The sequence below is a fragment of the Augochlora pura genome, chromosome 11 (genome assembly GCF_028453695.1).
Source record: "Augochlora pura isolate Apur16 chromosome 11, APUR_v2.2.1, whole genome shotgun sequence".
Lineage (NCBI taxonomy): Eukaryota > Metazoa > Arthropoda > Insecta > Hymenoptera > Halictidae > Augochlora > Augochlora pura.
In genome coordinates, this window is record NC_135782.1 from 5230934 (window position 1) to 5247594 (window position 16661).

Consider the following 16661-nt stretch of genomic DNA (forward strand, 5'->3'; position numbering starts at 1 on the left):
CGTGCACCATTGTCGGGAGCTTCATTAATACAAATGGCGTCTGGTGAATTCTGGCCCGACCACACCCCGCGCGCCGTGCACGATAGTAACAAGAGCGCGGGGGTGTGTAAGGCCGGCGGCGATGCGAGCTAGCGCACAAGCAGCGCCCGGCATCATCCCTTCGGTATAGGCGAGCTAGCCACCTCCCCCTCCCCTCGACCGACGTCGTCGTCGTCGTCGGCGGCGGCGGCGTCGAGACGCGCGAGACATATTTTTCCAGTCCTTGTCGACTTTCATGAGGGCGTCTTTCCGCAATAACATATTAATATCCCGGAGCATCGCGAGACTTATGGCGGCCGGGTTCGCGGAGGAACCTCGACCCTGGATCAACGCAGCGCCCGTTAAGGCGGATCCGCACCACCGGGACACACCGAGGACGCCTAACGCGCGGCTTAACCGTCGTAAAGCAACCGTTGCACGTCCACCCGTCCCCGGCCAACGGGGTTATCGGCCAGGAATTGACAACGATACCGCCGCGAAATATCATCCCCTCGTTTTACCAACTACCCTTAAGTCCGACCGAACCGGATTTATCGCCGCGAGCCGGCCTCCGCCCGTCGCGATCTTACGTAACCGAACCGCTCGTTGCGTAATCGAATGACGGAACCGCGAGCGTAACACCGATGGAATTCGCTGATGAAAATAGGACGCGAGAGATTGAATAATGCTAACGCGAGCTACACGCCGCTTCTATTCAAATCGTTCGAGTAGCTGCATTGCTGCTTCGTGGCATGCCGTGCATCTACTTATTCCCTGAGATTTCATAAACTATAAAATACCCCGATAATTAATATATAATTGATTGCTGTAAACTCAGAATATTCTATTCATAAGTAGCCATATCAAATTGCTACACGGTCAGAGAAAAAGAAAACGAATCGCAACGTTCAGCGATAGAAAATAGGTGAATCGTAAGGGTTGAAGCCAGGGCTGCAAACTCTGATCGCAGACTCTCGAATTTTCGGTGGATCGACTTGCAACCCTTTCCGCTCGATCAGCTCGGAAAAGTCGGACTATAAATCGGGAGCGGCGACTGTGCATGTTTTGCATTCAATCTACTGGTGCGAGTTCGAAAAGTAAGCCGAGCGAAAAGCTGCTAGGTTTCTCGCGTGAACAATCATAGCAGCTTGCATACGGCGTGGTAGGAGGAATTATCACAGGAAACACGGATTCGCCGGAAGCGTGGAAAGGGTGGTTGATGGTGGCTGGTGCGGGTGGTGGTGGTGGTGGTGGTTCACAGATGGATTGGCTACGGCCAGGGCCGGCGGGCAAAAAAAGCGAAAAACACGAGTAATCAAGGTTTACATATCGCATTTATTTTGTTCCTTTTTTTTCTTAGTAATCGTATAATCAAGGTAATATTACAATTCAGCGTTCAGAACAGCAACCGCCCCTAAGAGTCTGTATATCCGTTACAAGGTTCACGCACGATATAGGCAGCAGGTGCGGCCCTGGTCGCTCTCTCTCTCTCTCTCCCTCTCTCTCTCTTTCTTTCTCTCTCGGGTTACATACAATCAGGATTCAGATTGGTAAACAATTAATACTCTAATATGTTACAAAAGAGGATTGCTGCTTTGTGTTGATTCTTGTCGCCGCGTCCGATAACGTTTACAGAGATATTGCTACGCTACAGACGCTCCACCCCCTCGTTAGAGGGTGCCTAACCGCTCGCCTAAAATGAGTCCATCGTCGAACAACGTTTTACAGCGCGACGGAGAGCGTCTACTTTCATCCCTCACTCGTGTGTCTTTTTGTCCACATTCTCTCCCACCCTTTCACTCAGAATGATTCTCTCACACTCTCTCTCTCTTTCTCTCGCAGTCTCACATATGCTGGCTCGTATCACCGAGATCCACAAAATAAATAATTATTAACATTACATTCCTCTTAGAAATACTGCGTTTAACTGTTTACTCTTGCGTGTCTCTTAGCGGCTATTCGTATACATTCATTAACTAGAATAGTTGTTTACTGCTTAGGATAGCGCCACACACAACCTCGTGTCTGGGTAGGCGTCTAGGTACTAGGTAGGTACGTACAATGTAATTAATGTTGCTCGTAATAGAGAGTCTCTATCGCCTCGTATCGTCACTCGCTTCACCGAGAACACCAACGACGAGTCAATGGGAAGTTTAAACGAACAGCGTGTGTGTGGGGAACAAGTGGAAGAAGAAGAAGAAGAAGAAGATGAAGAAGAAGAAATAGAAGAATAAGAAGAATAATAAGAATAAGAAGAAGGCAATGACGACGATAGAGCACGATGAATGGAAGATCAGAATCTTCTGTGTGTTACCTTTTGCCGTTCCGAACGTTCTACACAAAGAAAAGCTACTCCGACCACGAGAGTACGTCGCGCGCATAAACGATTCTATATAATATTTAACAAAATCATCGAACATCAACATATATATTTTGTACCGATCGAAAGACACACGTTCGCATCGTCCGCCGGTAGTTCCGTTCGAAAAACGAAAGGGTTCATCAGCGGGGAAGCAGAAGAATTTACAAAATCAATGGGAGGGGTATAGCCGACGATGGAAACGTGTTCTCGTGTCGTTCCGCAGGCGATTAAAAAAAAATTAACAAAAACATAACATCAACAGCAGTCGTACACGATCGAGAAGCGACAAAACGGAAGTACGCTGATCGAACGGGACAGGGTCGGTTGTAGAGGGGGTGGAGGCGCGTTTATTCACTTTTTTTTTATCTCTATTTTCCGTCGCTTTTCATTTTTCCTCTTTTGTACATCGATCCGCGGGAAAAACGCAAAGAAAAATCGTCACCGGGAAAACGCGCCGATCATCGGATCGTCGTTGTTCGATTCTCTCTCTCTCTCTCTCTCTCTCTCTCGTCCTCCTGAATCACACGCCCCTGTGCCCGTTCCGCGCGTCTTCTAGACGCTCGCGCGGACGCTTCTCCGCTTTCTAGCCGTTAACTTACTAATGTGTACCTCTCTCTCCTTAGGCCTTCCGATTTGTTTTTTTTACGTATTTTAGGTTTCCTCGAGAATGAGCTGCGCGCACCCAACCGCACCGTACCGCCGCGAAACAACGAAACGGGGCGAGAACAACGAAACGAAACGGGGGAGCGACGACGAGGGCAGTCCGAGCATGCCTCCCTTCGATTTCTGTCTCCTCGTTTCTTTTTTTCACGGTCCCGACTTTCTTACTCTTTCTCTTTCTCTGTTGTCTCTGTTTTTCTGCTGTTCTGTTCGTTCTTTCACGCTCTCATTCTCTCACTCTCTCTCTCACTTTCTCTCTCTCGCTCGCATTCTTTCTGTCTATACATCCGGACGATCTTCCGCAATTCGAAACTCGCCAGAGATCGGTATAAGTGTGGAACTACTCCGATAACTCACCCCCTCTATCTACACACTACTGCGCCAAAGCAGGAACTACAGATAGAGAGACCACTAACTGAGGGCGAGGGGGTGGACAGTGGGTGCGGATGGAGGACTACGACAATACTAGGCTTGTACGGACGTCAGTGTGCACTTGGATACTGATTGGTCTGCGGGCATATTGGTCAAAGTGAGCTACAGGAGGTTCCTGGGGAGATGCGGGGGGTGGTGGTTGGTGATGCTAGTGGTGGTGGTGTGATGGTGGTGGTGGTGGTGGTGGTGGTTGGCGCGGGGGAGCGGTAGGCGGGTTCGTCACTCACCGGGTGCAGCTTCCGATTCGCCGCAACCGATAAATTGACGATCGACAGATACGCACATCGACCATCTATTTGGCATTACAGAGACAGTGGATGCAGCCTGCCACTCACCTGAAACAGAAATCAGAAACGCATCGGTTAAGTGACGCGGTGTCGCAACGCCCGGATCTTATTTAGAAATGCATCGACTGCGTTCCTACGTCGAGTAATCTTAACTCTACTATAGAACGAAACGAACATTTAGTACATGTATCAGTGTATGCATAGATACAGGTGTTTCATTATAATAACGGCGATGCAAAAATCTCAGAGTAACAATTTCATCCTAATCTCGATCATATTCAACCTTATCCCCGAGTGCAACGTTTCATCCAGTCTCGTTGCACCTCGAGACCTGTTAGGATGCACCACCAAGAAACGCTGCAGACGGTGTCTACGTGAGAGCAGCTAATCTGCTCATCCATCAACGTAGAATTCCTGAACGTCTACTATGTCACTGTGACACATTTTCAGCATTTCTAAGCTGGGACTTGGTCCACGCCATCTCCCTTTCTCTCCCTCCCTCCTCTGTTCTAAATTTCGGTAGGTAAACCGGTCGATGTTCTCTCGGTGGATTTTTCGACTAAATAAAAAGAGCGGCTTTCCAGTCCAGTGCTGGAACGGGGTGGCGAATCGTCGAGCTAGGTGCAGCTAGGTCGTTTCAAGGTTCGACTCGACGGGGGTTACGTTCATATGTTGAACGTGTCGAGGACACGACGGGTCGGGTCGTCCGGCGCTGGTTCAGCTCCTTTTGTAATGGGATGAATGCACGTGGTGCCTTGTCCAGCCACACGCACGTTGAGCCCCGGCTTTCCTGGTGTCTGTATCTCGGGGATATCGATAGCCCGCGTTAAGAGCGAAAGGGGTTGGCCGGGAGGAGAGGTCTTAGGGCGGAATGGCAGGACATCGAGCCAGCGCATTGCCAATCCGCTGCCAGTTCCGTTCTTGCCTTCTTCCCGCCGTTTGTCTTCCTTTTTATAACCGCTTTGTGCCTTCTGCCATCCTCGCCGCCCTCCCACAGAACCCCCCCCCCCCTTTTACCACCTTTTGATGCTAGTATCATCGAGATGTCGATGATACTACCCTCTCCCCGACTATCGCTGTTCCTTACAGTTTCCGATCGCTCTGCCACCGGAATCGCAACTACGAACAGAGACGATTGATTTCGGTCTTTGCAACTGTTCTACTCGATTTATCAGAAATTTCAGGATCGTTGGATTAGTTCGAGATTTTGATATATTTATAATTCGACCAGCTTAACACGTTGAGTCAAGCGTTATGTGTCTCGGTAAACGAGATCCAAAAAATTGCTTCTAGTCTAGAGGTCTACAATAATGATTCAGAAATATATAGAAAATTTAAAAATTCCGAAAATAAAATTAAATGAACGAGGTAACTTTTCTCAAAGAGAACTTTTCTGTCATCCCATTTAAGTAAAATAAAGAATTACATAATTCTTTGTACGCTGAAAAGATACGTAATAAAATTTCGCAAACCCCAGATTATCGCCTTATCGTCTCCTCTTAATCAAACTCCGCCAGATCTCGTACGCTTTAAAGCGAGAAGGTTAAAGGTCGCCTTTGAAGTTTCAGCGAACGAAGTCACGACGATTCGGCGCGCTTCCGAAGTTGCTCCTTCAGCGCAATATCCCCGGCATTATCGTTCCTGTTTATCTTTATATTCCCGCGCGATTCCTCCCCGTTTCCCGACGCGATTTGTCATTTCTCGAGCGTCGCCCCGCGATCGCGAGGGCCCCGAGGATGAATCACGGATGCCCACGGAAGCAGAAGCGTTGCTCTTTACTTCTGCGCCGAGATTTCGAAAAAGTTGTTTGCCCTGGCCGCCGTCGGCCGTCGTGACAAAGGCGGATAAAGAAACGGAAAGGTAGCGGAGAAGAGGATGTTCCCCCGAGTCTCTTGGCAAGGTCGGCACATTTTACAGCCGCAAACTCGCGCCAACTGTTCAATCTACCCCTCTTATACGACTCGCTCGCCTCTTCTTCGTCTTCTTTCTCCTTCTCTTCTACTTCGCCGTCGCTAGTCTACGAATATCCCTCCGAACTTATTCGTCTTCGACGAGGGCTCCCGTTTATTCCCTTTATTCCTATCGACTGATTTTTTCGCAGTTCACCGTAATCCCATCGAAATTGATTTTTACCTTTTTACTGCGCCGAATTTACTCGGCCTGAACGTCTTCACCGGGGCGAAGGCGAAGCCATTTTGCGAACAGATGTACATCGCCGAACGATTTTTCCTTTCTTTAAATATTGCTTAAAGTGTAGTCGAAAATTATTTTTTAACACGTTCAGTGCCAATAATCGATCACTAAAATCCCCCCATAATTAATTAAAGAAATTTAATTAATTAAATCGAAACTAGAATATTAATATTTACTATATGTGGTGACAGTAGAACTCTTTCGAAACATTCTAATCAAATTCAATTTTTTCGACTATATTACAATAAAAATTAATTTTCAAGATTGGTAAAAAATTAGTGTTACTCGTATTTGAAGTTTATAACTTTGTCAAGAATATGAGAAAAAATATAGAGAATCGTTACAGTAATTTGGGAACCACAGAAACAGTTCGAACTAGATACCTGCGACCATGGAACTAGAATAGCCATTGAATTTCCAAAGGGAATTTCCAAACTCCTGAGAGGATCTGCACACTAAAGATCGATCCATCACGGAATGAATATTAATTTTTACGATGAAATCGAGCTGGGTACGGGACTTGGAAGAGGGATTACAGGGACGTCGGATGAAGACGTCGTCATCGAGCACGAAGAAATCCCCAGAATTTGTTCAAGGAGCTACGGCACCGTCCCCGCGGCTGTTAGGTTTGTTTGTACCGCGGTCGTATTTCATTTTTGGCGTAGTTTGCTTTTCGGCCTAGAGTCACTTCGCCTTCTAGCCTCTCTACGGCGGAGCCGGCGCGCAACGAGCAGCAGGCACCGAGGAGTTTAATGTACGTACACGAGCGTTGCTTCTTCGCGCATTTATCAGGATTTCCGAAGGAAGCCGGACTTTTTAAGCCGCAATAAATTTCCCTTCCGCGTGCCTTTACGTCGAGAGTCTAATGTTGCTTAAAGCTCGCAAAAACCGGGAGCACAAATCTCGATGCGACGCCCGGCAAAACAGCCTTATCCGTCACTCCGGGATCAAGGCCGGCCCGGATAACTATGACTCGCCTCGACGGCGATCCTATCGGAATTTATTTTCGCCTAAACAGTACGATTTAGGGGTGGTTCGGGCAACATGTCTCAGCAGCGTTTCTCTGATTCTGTTTTGAGGATCACGAGGATTTCACCGTGTGAAAATGGTCTGGACAGTTGATTACTAGGCTAAGAAAGTTACTTAAAGTCGAAGCTAGTGGATAGAAATATACCTTGTTTAATTTATTAATATTTGACTCGGCAAGTGTCGACAATCAACCCCAAAAATTTCTACAAAATCTAGGCAATTTAACTAATAAATTTGAGACGAATTTTCCCAGCCTTGAAAACGAGGTCGATATCAAGCTCGCGACAATTGAATTGCACAAGGATTGCATCGCGGGGGTGGTAAGTGTCGAAGAAATCGTATCGAGCGAATCGAGAAAAAATAACCAAACGTAATACCGCGTGCGAGAAGGCCTGGCGGCGGGTTAGAGGGAGAAAGAGAGAGAGAGAATAGAGGGTGAGAAAGATGGAGCACGAGAGGAAGAGGAAGGGGATGGGGTTGAGCACGGAGCGGTTATTATCTATCGCTCTCGTTACCACAGGTTGCTCGTAAACCGGCCGCATCAAGAGGGTGGGGCGTTCGGGTTGGAGAGCAGAAGCATAGGTAGGTAGATACCGGTACTCATATCGTTGTCGTCGTACCGTACCCTCGTGCCACCACCGCACCGGTAAACCCCACTCTCGCGCTATTTTCATCGGTTACCCCTGCAGGATATCGCGGGCTGTGCGAATGGACGGCCGCGTCGAGGGGGCACTTGAAAAATCTCGACCCACGAGTGCCTTTCCTTCCGTCGATTCTCCATCCCAATTCCTTGCGCACCGCTCTACTCCGCGAACCTCATCTCCACGATTTCTCTTGGCATTCCTTCCCTGCTTCCTCTATTTTTACAATTATCTACCGGCTCTTGTTCTTATTGCTTTAGCGGCTTGTTTGGAAATGCGAATATCAAGTCTCTTTTTCTTCTTAGCTTCGATGTTAAATATCTGATATTTGATTCATTCAAAGAACAGTATTTGTTAACACCTTTGTTATTTTTATATTATCCCGACACATTTATTACAACCGCAGTGAATGTATTTGATACGATTTATTGTATTTTATGCATATGGAAAAGAGCCTACCGATTCACTACAGTACTTACATTTTGAATAGTTTCAGAAATATGAATAAATCTGATATTCTCAAAATTATTTTGTATTTAAAGCAATTTAGAATAAGTTATATTAAAAATTGGAGCAATCTAATTAATTGACCGTAGTTTTATTTATCACGAATTAAAAAGTTTATTCGAATTATTTCATCCCCTATCGCACTTTCATCGTAGATTTTAACACTGCTAACACTTCTCTTTGAAGAGAATGCTTTAATAAATTATTTTAGTACATAGAATTACGCACTTCACACTCAACAATCGAGTATATAATTAACGCAAGTTTCACAGTAAGAAGTACACAAAATCCATGTAAATTGGATGTTCCCGCATTCACGAGGACCATTACTGTTGGTAGGTTTCGACGTTAAAGGGGAGAGCCTCGTTTCGCACCCTTCGTATCGCCGCAATGGTCGCTACTTAGCAAAACCACCCCGAAAACAGGCGGGTCGAGTGCCCGCTGAAAAAATTGAAAAAACGCATCGAAGTATGATAAACGACAAGGGGGATCATTCCTCGCGGGCTGATGCCGCGCGAGGCTAGCGGGTTCGCGGTCGCAGCCCCCGCACATCGGCGCGGAACTATAATTTCAATGCGTTCGCAGTCTATAAACGCGCGGGGAACACAATGATGATCGATATTTCAAGTTCCGAGACCGCGCGAGGAGGCGGCGTGGAGCGGAGAGGAGAGGAGCAGCGGGGCGGAGAGAAAGAGAGAAAGAGAGAAAGAGGGAAGCAACAAACGAACCGGCCGGCTCTCGGCTCTCGGCGCAGCGTGTCGGCTCCGGGTAGGTTCTTCTGCGGGGGTGTGTGGGACGGGGAGACACGGCGTTCGTGAGAAAGAGAGAGGAAGTTCGCAGAAGCATCGGATTGAGATCGAGTCGCAGGTTTTTTATCAGGGCGACGTTGCACGAGCGCGAATTGCGCGTAACCCCCGCGGGGCAACAGCACGCCCGTCGCGACAGGGGGCAGCACCAACACCGTACACCGGACCCGATACTCTCAGCGCGGTGTGTAGTTGCTGCGAGCAGCCGCTGCACCAGGAACTCATAAATCTCCGGGGATATAGATGGCTCTAGTGTCGCGTGAGGTTGCAAGCTACCCCATGCAGGGTGCCGTGGAACGCCCTCCCGCCCCTACTCTATCCCCCGGTACACCCAACCCACCGTTCTCTCTCTCTCTCTCTCTCTCTCTTTCTCCCTCGCCCTTCGCCTCTCCCTTCGTCTCCCTCTCTCTTGTCCCTGTCTAGGTCCCGGCATCCCCATCCCCCGGAACACCCTCTTCCTCGCTCCCTATGGGGTTCGGCTCCATCGGTCTTCCTCCGTTCTCCCGAACGCGTCGAATTACCGGAATCCCACCTTCCGAACCGAAGGTGGTCCCTCCTAGCTCGAGGACGACGCGATATTTCACCAGGACCCGCAGTCTCGCTCGATACACGCAATCGTCATCTCGGGATCTTCGTTCTTATCGGGCTGACCGAGCCGCGGCATGGCGCAAGACGGTGGGAAAGCGGGCTGCGAACAACGCCGGACTTCAAACAGGATCATTTTTGAAGACCTACCCCTCGCAGATAAGTAGGGCGATTGTATGATCACTTCTAAGCATACATACAACATAGAACGTCCAGGACAGTTTAAAAATATCAAAAATATGTTTCTCGAAAACTAGCAAAAGGTACAAAATAATCAACAAGCTAGCGATGCTGCCGTTTGATGGAGTCTAGATGCTTTCCAACGGTATTTCATTCGTACCAGCACAGGGTCTCCGGGATCTTAGAAAGCCATCTTAGTGCAACCTAAAAACCATCTTAGCGAACGGGCTGCGCCGAAGAAAGACCGATATCGGAGGACTTCCTCGAGACAGCTCCGGCAGCCTCCCACGCGCGACTCCGAGGGTACCCGAAGCGTATGTCGCCAGGATCGCGGCCATCAATCGTTCGAGCAGCGGGCTCGAACGCGGTTCCGTGTCTCGTATAATTGAATCGTTGGTGTCGGGGGGCCTGGTGGTACAGGTAGAGAGCGAGCTGGAAAACCATCATATTCGATAGCGCGGTGACGAGGGGCCCCGTCAGGGGCCCGAGCAGGAAATAAAGAGGGCCCCGACGGCGGCCACGGTTGTGTCCCCCTTTCTTCCGCCACGGCGAACGCGCGGTGATCTCTGCCGTGCCCCCGCAGTGTTTACACCGCCGACACCGGCAACATTTCCAGGCGTTTCTTCCCCGGCGAAATATTACCGTATCGCCTCGTGCCCGGAGAGTGATATCGCCGGGTAATATATCGTTTCGGTATGTTTTATAGCGACGCGCGCGCGCGCGCGCTCGCCCTTATAGTGGGTGTACCTGGCGGCGCAGATATCTTGGCCGGGTGCGACGGCATATATCGGGGAATTTCCTTAAGCCGAACGGGAAACGGGGGCCACTCTACAATGCTGTTTGAACACCGTGTAACTACGAACGGAAGTCTTCGGAACACTTCGAGGCACTGGGGTGGAAAACGACTCGAGATGCGGGGGTTCATCCGGAGGAGTTCGAGGGGATGCTTGGGGTGTCGAAGATAAGCGAGGTCTCAAAGAATCATGAAATTGACTTTGCTTGGCGTAGTCTTCTGTCGGCTTTCGTTGATGAACGAGGGATGAAAACCTTGTAGCCGGAGAAAATTAATTTCCTGGACTGTGAATTTTTATGCGATTCTCATTTTCGTGGGCTATTTTACAAAACCTTGAATTAAGGAAAAATTTCCTTCGTCGATTAAAAGATTATTTCTAGTAATAAAGAAATAATCTCTGTTGCATTTCAAGATACTGCACTAGCCCAAAGATGCATAAAGATCTGCAGTAGATCTAATAATTGCAGATTGCCGAAAGATAAAATTTCTGAATAATCTTTCATTGATTTTAGGTGACCATGGCTTCGACGAGAGCTCTCAGAAGGAACAAGAAAGCGTGGAAGGTCTTCGATAATCGATTAGACAGACTATTGCCGGCCATTGACAATCGAGATTGGAAGCAGCAGTGGCCAAAGGTAGATCGTCGATCGGTATTGACCGATCAGAGGCAACGGTAACGCGGATATTAAAACGTCAGTGGGAGGTGTGAATCGAGCAGGTTGTACCGCTCGGGTCCGCCAGAAATTTTAAGCGGATGAGTACAGATATCTCGGCGGTCGCAGACTCCAGGATGTGCCGGGGAGAAATGCGGGAATACCTATAAGCCAACAGCGAGAAAGAGCGCCCTGCCGAGCCAGAACTGCATGTTGGTACGGGTTCAGTGTAGGAGTAAAACGAGTACATAGGTCCGAGGAGGGAGACGGAGTGATAGAGGAGACACGGAGGAAGAGGAAGAGAAAGAGAGAGAGAGAGAGAGAGACGGGCAAAGAGTGAGAAAGGGACGAGGGGCACGGGGGTCCGGGGGCCAGAAAGCCAGAAACCAAGCGAGCCAGCCAGACCAGCCAGCCAGACCAGCCAGCCAACCGAGCCAGAGAAAGGAGAGAGGACGACGCCGATGATGAATCACCCGCCAGGAGTGAGCAGGAGTAAAGGAGAGAGGAGAGCAATAAGAGGGCGAGCTACGCAAAAAAGGCTCGACGCTGGAACGCGCTAGAGCGAGTCGCTAACTGACTTATCTACACATCGGAGTATCAAGCCCTCTCTCTTCCTTCTCTCGACCCTGCCCCTCTCTCTTTATTTCTCTTTCTCTCTTTATCTCTCTCTCTCTCTCTCTCTCTCTCTTTTCCTCTCGCGTTCAACGCTCGGGTGTAATGGACTGTTCAGAGTATTTCGGTTGCGCGAGTTTAACAAGCTATACGGAAACTGGGGTCAATCGAGGAATTGCACAGCTTTCTAATCAATGCCCGCGAAGATGATCTGCGCTGAAAAAGATATCCAAGGAGTCTATGAATTGGAGCTTCGATCTTCGACCCAGTATTTAATCCATTGAAGTTGTAAAAAGATTCAGGATATACTGTTCAATTTTCTTGTCATCCCAGCTTTTATACATGATTTATAGACTTTTCAAGAAAATGTTTTTAATATCAAAAAGGAAAACAGAACAGCACATGATATCGTAGCATAAAAGATCCTTCTTTGGCGAGTCAGACTCACGATGAAGATTCGTACCTAATACACTAATTACGAATGTCATTAATTTCTTTTAGATCAAAGCACATCCTAATACCGAAATTATTAACGATTAAGAAGCTATTGAACGTGAGTGAAAGAAATCGTGTCGCAAGTGGCTAAAAATTGTGACATCTGTGAACATTCCCCGAGCACCCAGAAGTCGGACGAAAGGAAAATCTAGAGTAACAATAAGGTAGAGTTTTCGCGAGCAGATAATAACCCTGGCAATCCGCAGCGTCCCACACGAAACAGAGTCATCATCAGACAAATCCGCGGCGGAACGCGGTCGAGAGAGCCGTAGAGGAAGGTCGAGGGAGGAGCATGAGTAATCGGTATCGAGCAAGCTGAATCCATCCCGTGGGCGCGGGCGTGCACGAGGCGAGTGGGAGCGAGAGCGCGCGGGAGAGCGTAGGAAATCCGTGGGGTCCTTGTCGCCGAGGAAATTGGGTTCGTCTCTCGCGGTGGGACGAGGAAGCGAACGAAGAAGTTCCCAGTATCATCAAAGACCGCGTGGATCGTCGTCGCTGTGGACGCGCGCACACCGATACGGTTCTATATAGAAGTTGCGTTTGCTCGGTCACGGGTAATGGTTTTACGAGCGTCAAGGGTGATATAAAGAAAATGAAAAACACGCCGGCGTAGCTGGCAGCATGCTCGGGAATATAACTATGTTGTTGGCTGCGCGTCCGTCCCCCTTTTCCGTCTCCGGTTCCTTCTTAAGTTTTCTACGGGGCTGCGGAGCCGAGGAACCGTCCACCCCCCGAATTCCAGCCGCCCACACCACCTCCTCCCCCCTGCGCGGGCGATTCAACTCCCCGCGGAGTGCGTCGCAATTAGTTCTCATATTTCGCCACCGCTCATACCCGCTGAACTTTTAACGCTCTTTTAAGGGCGCGCCCTAGCCCGCGAGAATATGATTTACGCGGCGAAGAGGCGCGAACTTTCGGCGCCCCCCGAAACTTTTATTCCGTTGTCCGTTTTTCGTCGGAAACGTATAATTTCGCGGAACGCGTCCCCGATGTTGTTGGAATCCGGCCGGTGGCCGTGTCACCGTTCGACCCCTTCTTCCTCATCGTGATTTACGAAGACGAGCAACTTTCCGCGGACATTAGAATAACGAGGGGTGTCGCGCGGCAGCCAACCAACGCGCCCTCGTTTCTTTGAAACCTCCTGCCACCTAGGCCGAACGGCTCATGCCGACGGTAACCGTGCCCCTCGAGTGTGTACGGCCCGGTTGTCTCTATCCCACCCCCGACCGCCGAACGCCTCGCCAATTGCCGTGTTATGAAGTCCCCCGTCCCCTCTTCGCCGTTTCAACGCCATCGGAGGGGGAAGATGGATCCCGCTGATTGTGGGACAACCCCATCGGTTCGCGCGTTTCGCGTACTCCGGCAGGACAAGATAATTAGAAGTCTACCGGATTCACCGGGAGCTTCCCAGCTGGCTCTAAACCGTGCCGGAATTACCGCCAACCCCTTCTCGCATTGTTTCGATGCCGCAACCCATTGTTCCAGGCATTTTTCGTCGACACTCGGCGGTTTGAATCCACCGCGACGAGTCCGGGCCGCGTCAAAATGGAAGAACCGCGTTCCATGGTTTTCGAGAGTTTCCATTGGACTTGCAAGTGCATCTTTCAGGCGGCCGGGCGTCCCGCGGAGTGTATCGCAATTAGGCAGCGCGCACCACCTCTTCCCGGTCGCACACAATTCCCAAGTTCTTTGCCTTTGTGCCGGGGGAGGGGGGTTCACGGACGTAAGAAAGTTTGCGGGAACTTTACCAAGAGTCTAGAAAGGTTATTTCAATATTGTAATGTGTGACGGCGAGCAAGGAGCGCGGACAACCAGGGGGGAAGAAGCTGATGCACTCGAGGGTCCTGGAGCCGCACAATGAACGCATTACACCGAGAATCTTCGCGAGACGCTTTAACGTCAACTGTAACTCATCGATCGCGCGTCTGCGACGCCGATAAAGTTCATCAAGCTTTCACGACTTTTTCCAACTTCGACGACTGGTAATGGCATCACGAGGATATCCCCGAGACACATTTTACCGATGCGATTAATATTGCACCGTATTCGACGTTTTCGATGATTGTGCTCGGAGAGCAAACAAAAATTACGATAATTCTTCTTGCTGTATTTAGCTAGTATATTAATGCGTAAACTGTGAATTATGTCAGACATTGTTTGGATATTGCTACCTTGTTTTAACCCATTGCTGTACGACTCTGACTCGTGATTTATAACAATAAGCTGTTCCTTTAAATGGAAATCGAATTTGATTCTCTTGTCGCCAATATTTAAACATTCGAGTAACTGTAAGCACGCAATAAATATAAAATTCCTTTTTCTTCTAAGAAATTAGTGCGATTAAAAATATTCTAGTTATTATAATTCTAAAGAAAATGGCACGACAAAGGGTTAGCGTTCATAAAATCGAATTGAACGACGTAGATCTCCTTGAAAAGAAATTTCGAGGATAAGGGAGAATCGGCAGCAGATAATTGAGCGCAATTATTGACGCGATGAGCGTAGATTAGAGGCAAGAATCGAGGCGCGAACGACGGGATTGACGGAAGTCGTTCGGCCGGCGTACGTTAATCACGGCCCGCGATAAAGTAAAGTGAACAATGATAAATTCCGCGCTGGATATTTATCACGCGGCCGCCGCGGTCAAGGAACGTTTAGCTCGTACCACTTTATTTCAACGCGATCTTGCTCCCGGGTGGTCTGTATAAATAAAGCCGGCGTCCAAAACTGGAAACGAGCGAGATGGTGTCGGGGGCTTGGAATCAACCCGACGTGCCTCTCCTCTCTCTTTCTCTGTCTCTCTCCCTCTCGTTCCTGCCCCTCTCCCTCCGACCGATGCCGATATCCGTTTTAACGCGGCCGGTTCACTTTTTAATTAGCGACGGCGGGGCAGGAGGCGGCGGGCCGCGTTATCGGCCCCGGCAATTATTCGCCGGGCGGACAGGATATGAGCGGGGCCCCGGGTCGGATTGATGGACATCGCGGCGCGGTCATTCTTGCCGCGTTAAACGAACCGTGTAATCGCGCACACGAGACACGTACCAGAAAACCGGCGAGCCAGTACTTTTTCTGTCCGCCGGCACGAAGAAGGCGTAAAACTGCTCGTGGAACGTTCGTCCCGGCGCTTAACCACGCGACAAGTCGTGAATCGCGAGAGTCCAGCCTGCGGACGAGGCAGCCACGGACTCTCGTCCCGACGATCCTCCGGCGCGGTGGACGCGGTCGTCTCTCGAGCCTGTTTCAATTTTATTTGCTCCCGCGATCGTTACTGCATCCACAGAATTCGCGATTACAGCATTGGCGTTCCTCGCCTCGCGGCGATTTGAAACGCGTTTCGCTTTCCGACGGATATTAAACAATGCCACGCAAGGAAAAAGAATGACTAACCATTGTCAGCGGCTGTTGCGAAGGTGTGACGCACGGTCGAGGGCCCTCCCACCTGCCATAAGCTGCAGATCGGACAGCCAATTACATCGGCAACTAGGAAGGTGTTAATGGCGATCGGAGCCGGCCTCGACGTGCCGATAAAACGAATCGCCCCGCGCGCGCGCGAGAGCGCGGTCCCCGGCTATGAAAAATTAAGCGGTTACGTAAGATAATTTGGCAACGCCGCAGCCAGCCATCATGCTGCACAGGCCCCCCCGTCCGTGTGTATCGCGTGTGTTAGAAATATCCAGCCAGACGGTGAGTATATGCCATCCACCGTGGCTAGCCAAGACCCGAAAACCGAGTAAAAAAAGCCCCGTGGAAACCTTAGGTTTTGTGTTGCGAGAGAGGTTCTCTAGTCAAGAGAGGCGCAGCCTCTTGTCCCGTTCTACGACCCACACCGTCCTAACTCGAAATCCAAACCGTCGGCAGAGGGGCACAGGGGCGGAGGAGCGGACGATACCGAGAGGAAGACGGCGAGCCGAGCTGGAGGAGGACGACGAAGAAGAAGAAGACGAAGAGGCTACGAGGGGGGAACAAGGAGGAACGGGCGATGGTTGTGCGAGAGAGCAAAGAAAAGATCGAGATGGCGTTACGATTCTCCGTTTCTCTTCTTTTTCATCCGCCGTCTCTGCCGCTCTTTCCTCTCCGTTGACTTCGGAGCCCGGGGATTCTGGGAGTTTTTAGAGTGCGGCCCCCTCATTGTTGTGTAAATGCGGACCAATGGCGCCGGCAGACGGGGCGCTGTTCACGTTTTAAATGCTAATACCCGGGGCTGTACAAAACCGGGTTTTGCGAAATTCGCGGCTTCCTTCGGCCTTCCGGCCGGATCAGCGCCGCGGTTATTAAGCTATCAAAGCCCCGCGAAAAAGCTTTTGTTTATACCTGTTTGCCGAGGCCGCCCACACACACGCGCGCCAGGAAACCCGGGCGCCCCGGTTGTAGCGGCACCGCTACGGAGAAACTACAATATGATCCGACC

General features: G+C 49.8%; 1 protein-coding gene across 1 annotated transcript in view; it reads right to left on the reverse strand.

Moving 5' to 3' along the window:
• Positions 1–1379: 1379 nt before the first annotated feature.
• Positions 1380–16661, reverse strand: part of Ubx (ultrabithorax) — a 175058-nt gene continuing 159776 nt past the window's right edge. Inside the window, exon 4 of the mRNA XM_078194729.1 lies at positions 1380–3807. The gene's annotated coding sequence lies outside the window, so the exon portion shown is untranslated. The remainder of the gene's footprint in view (positions 3808–16661) is intronic.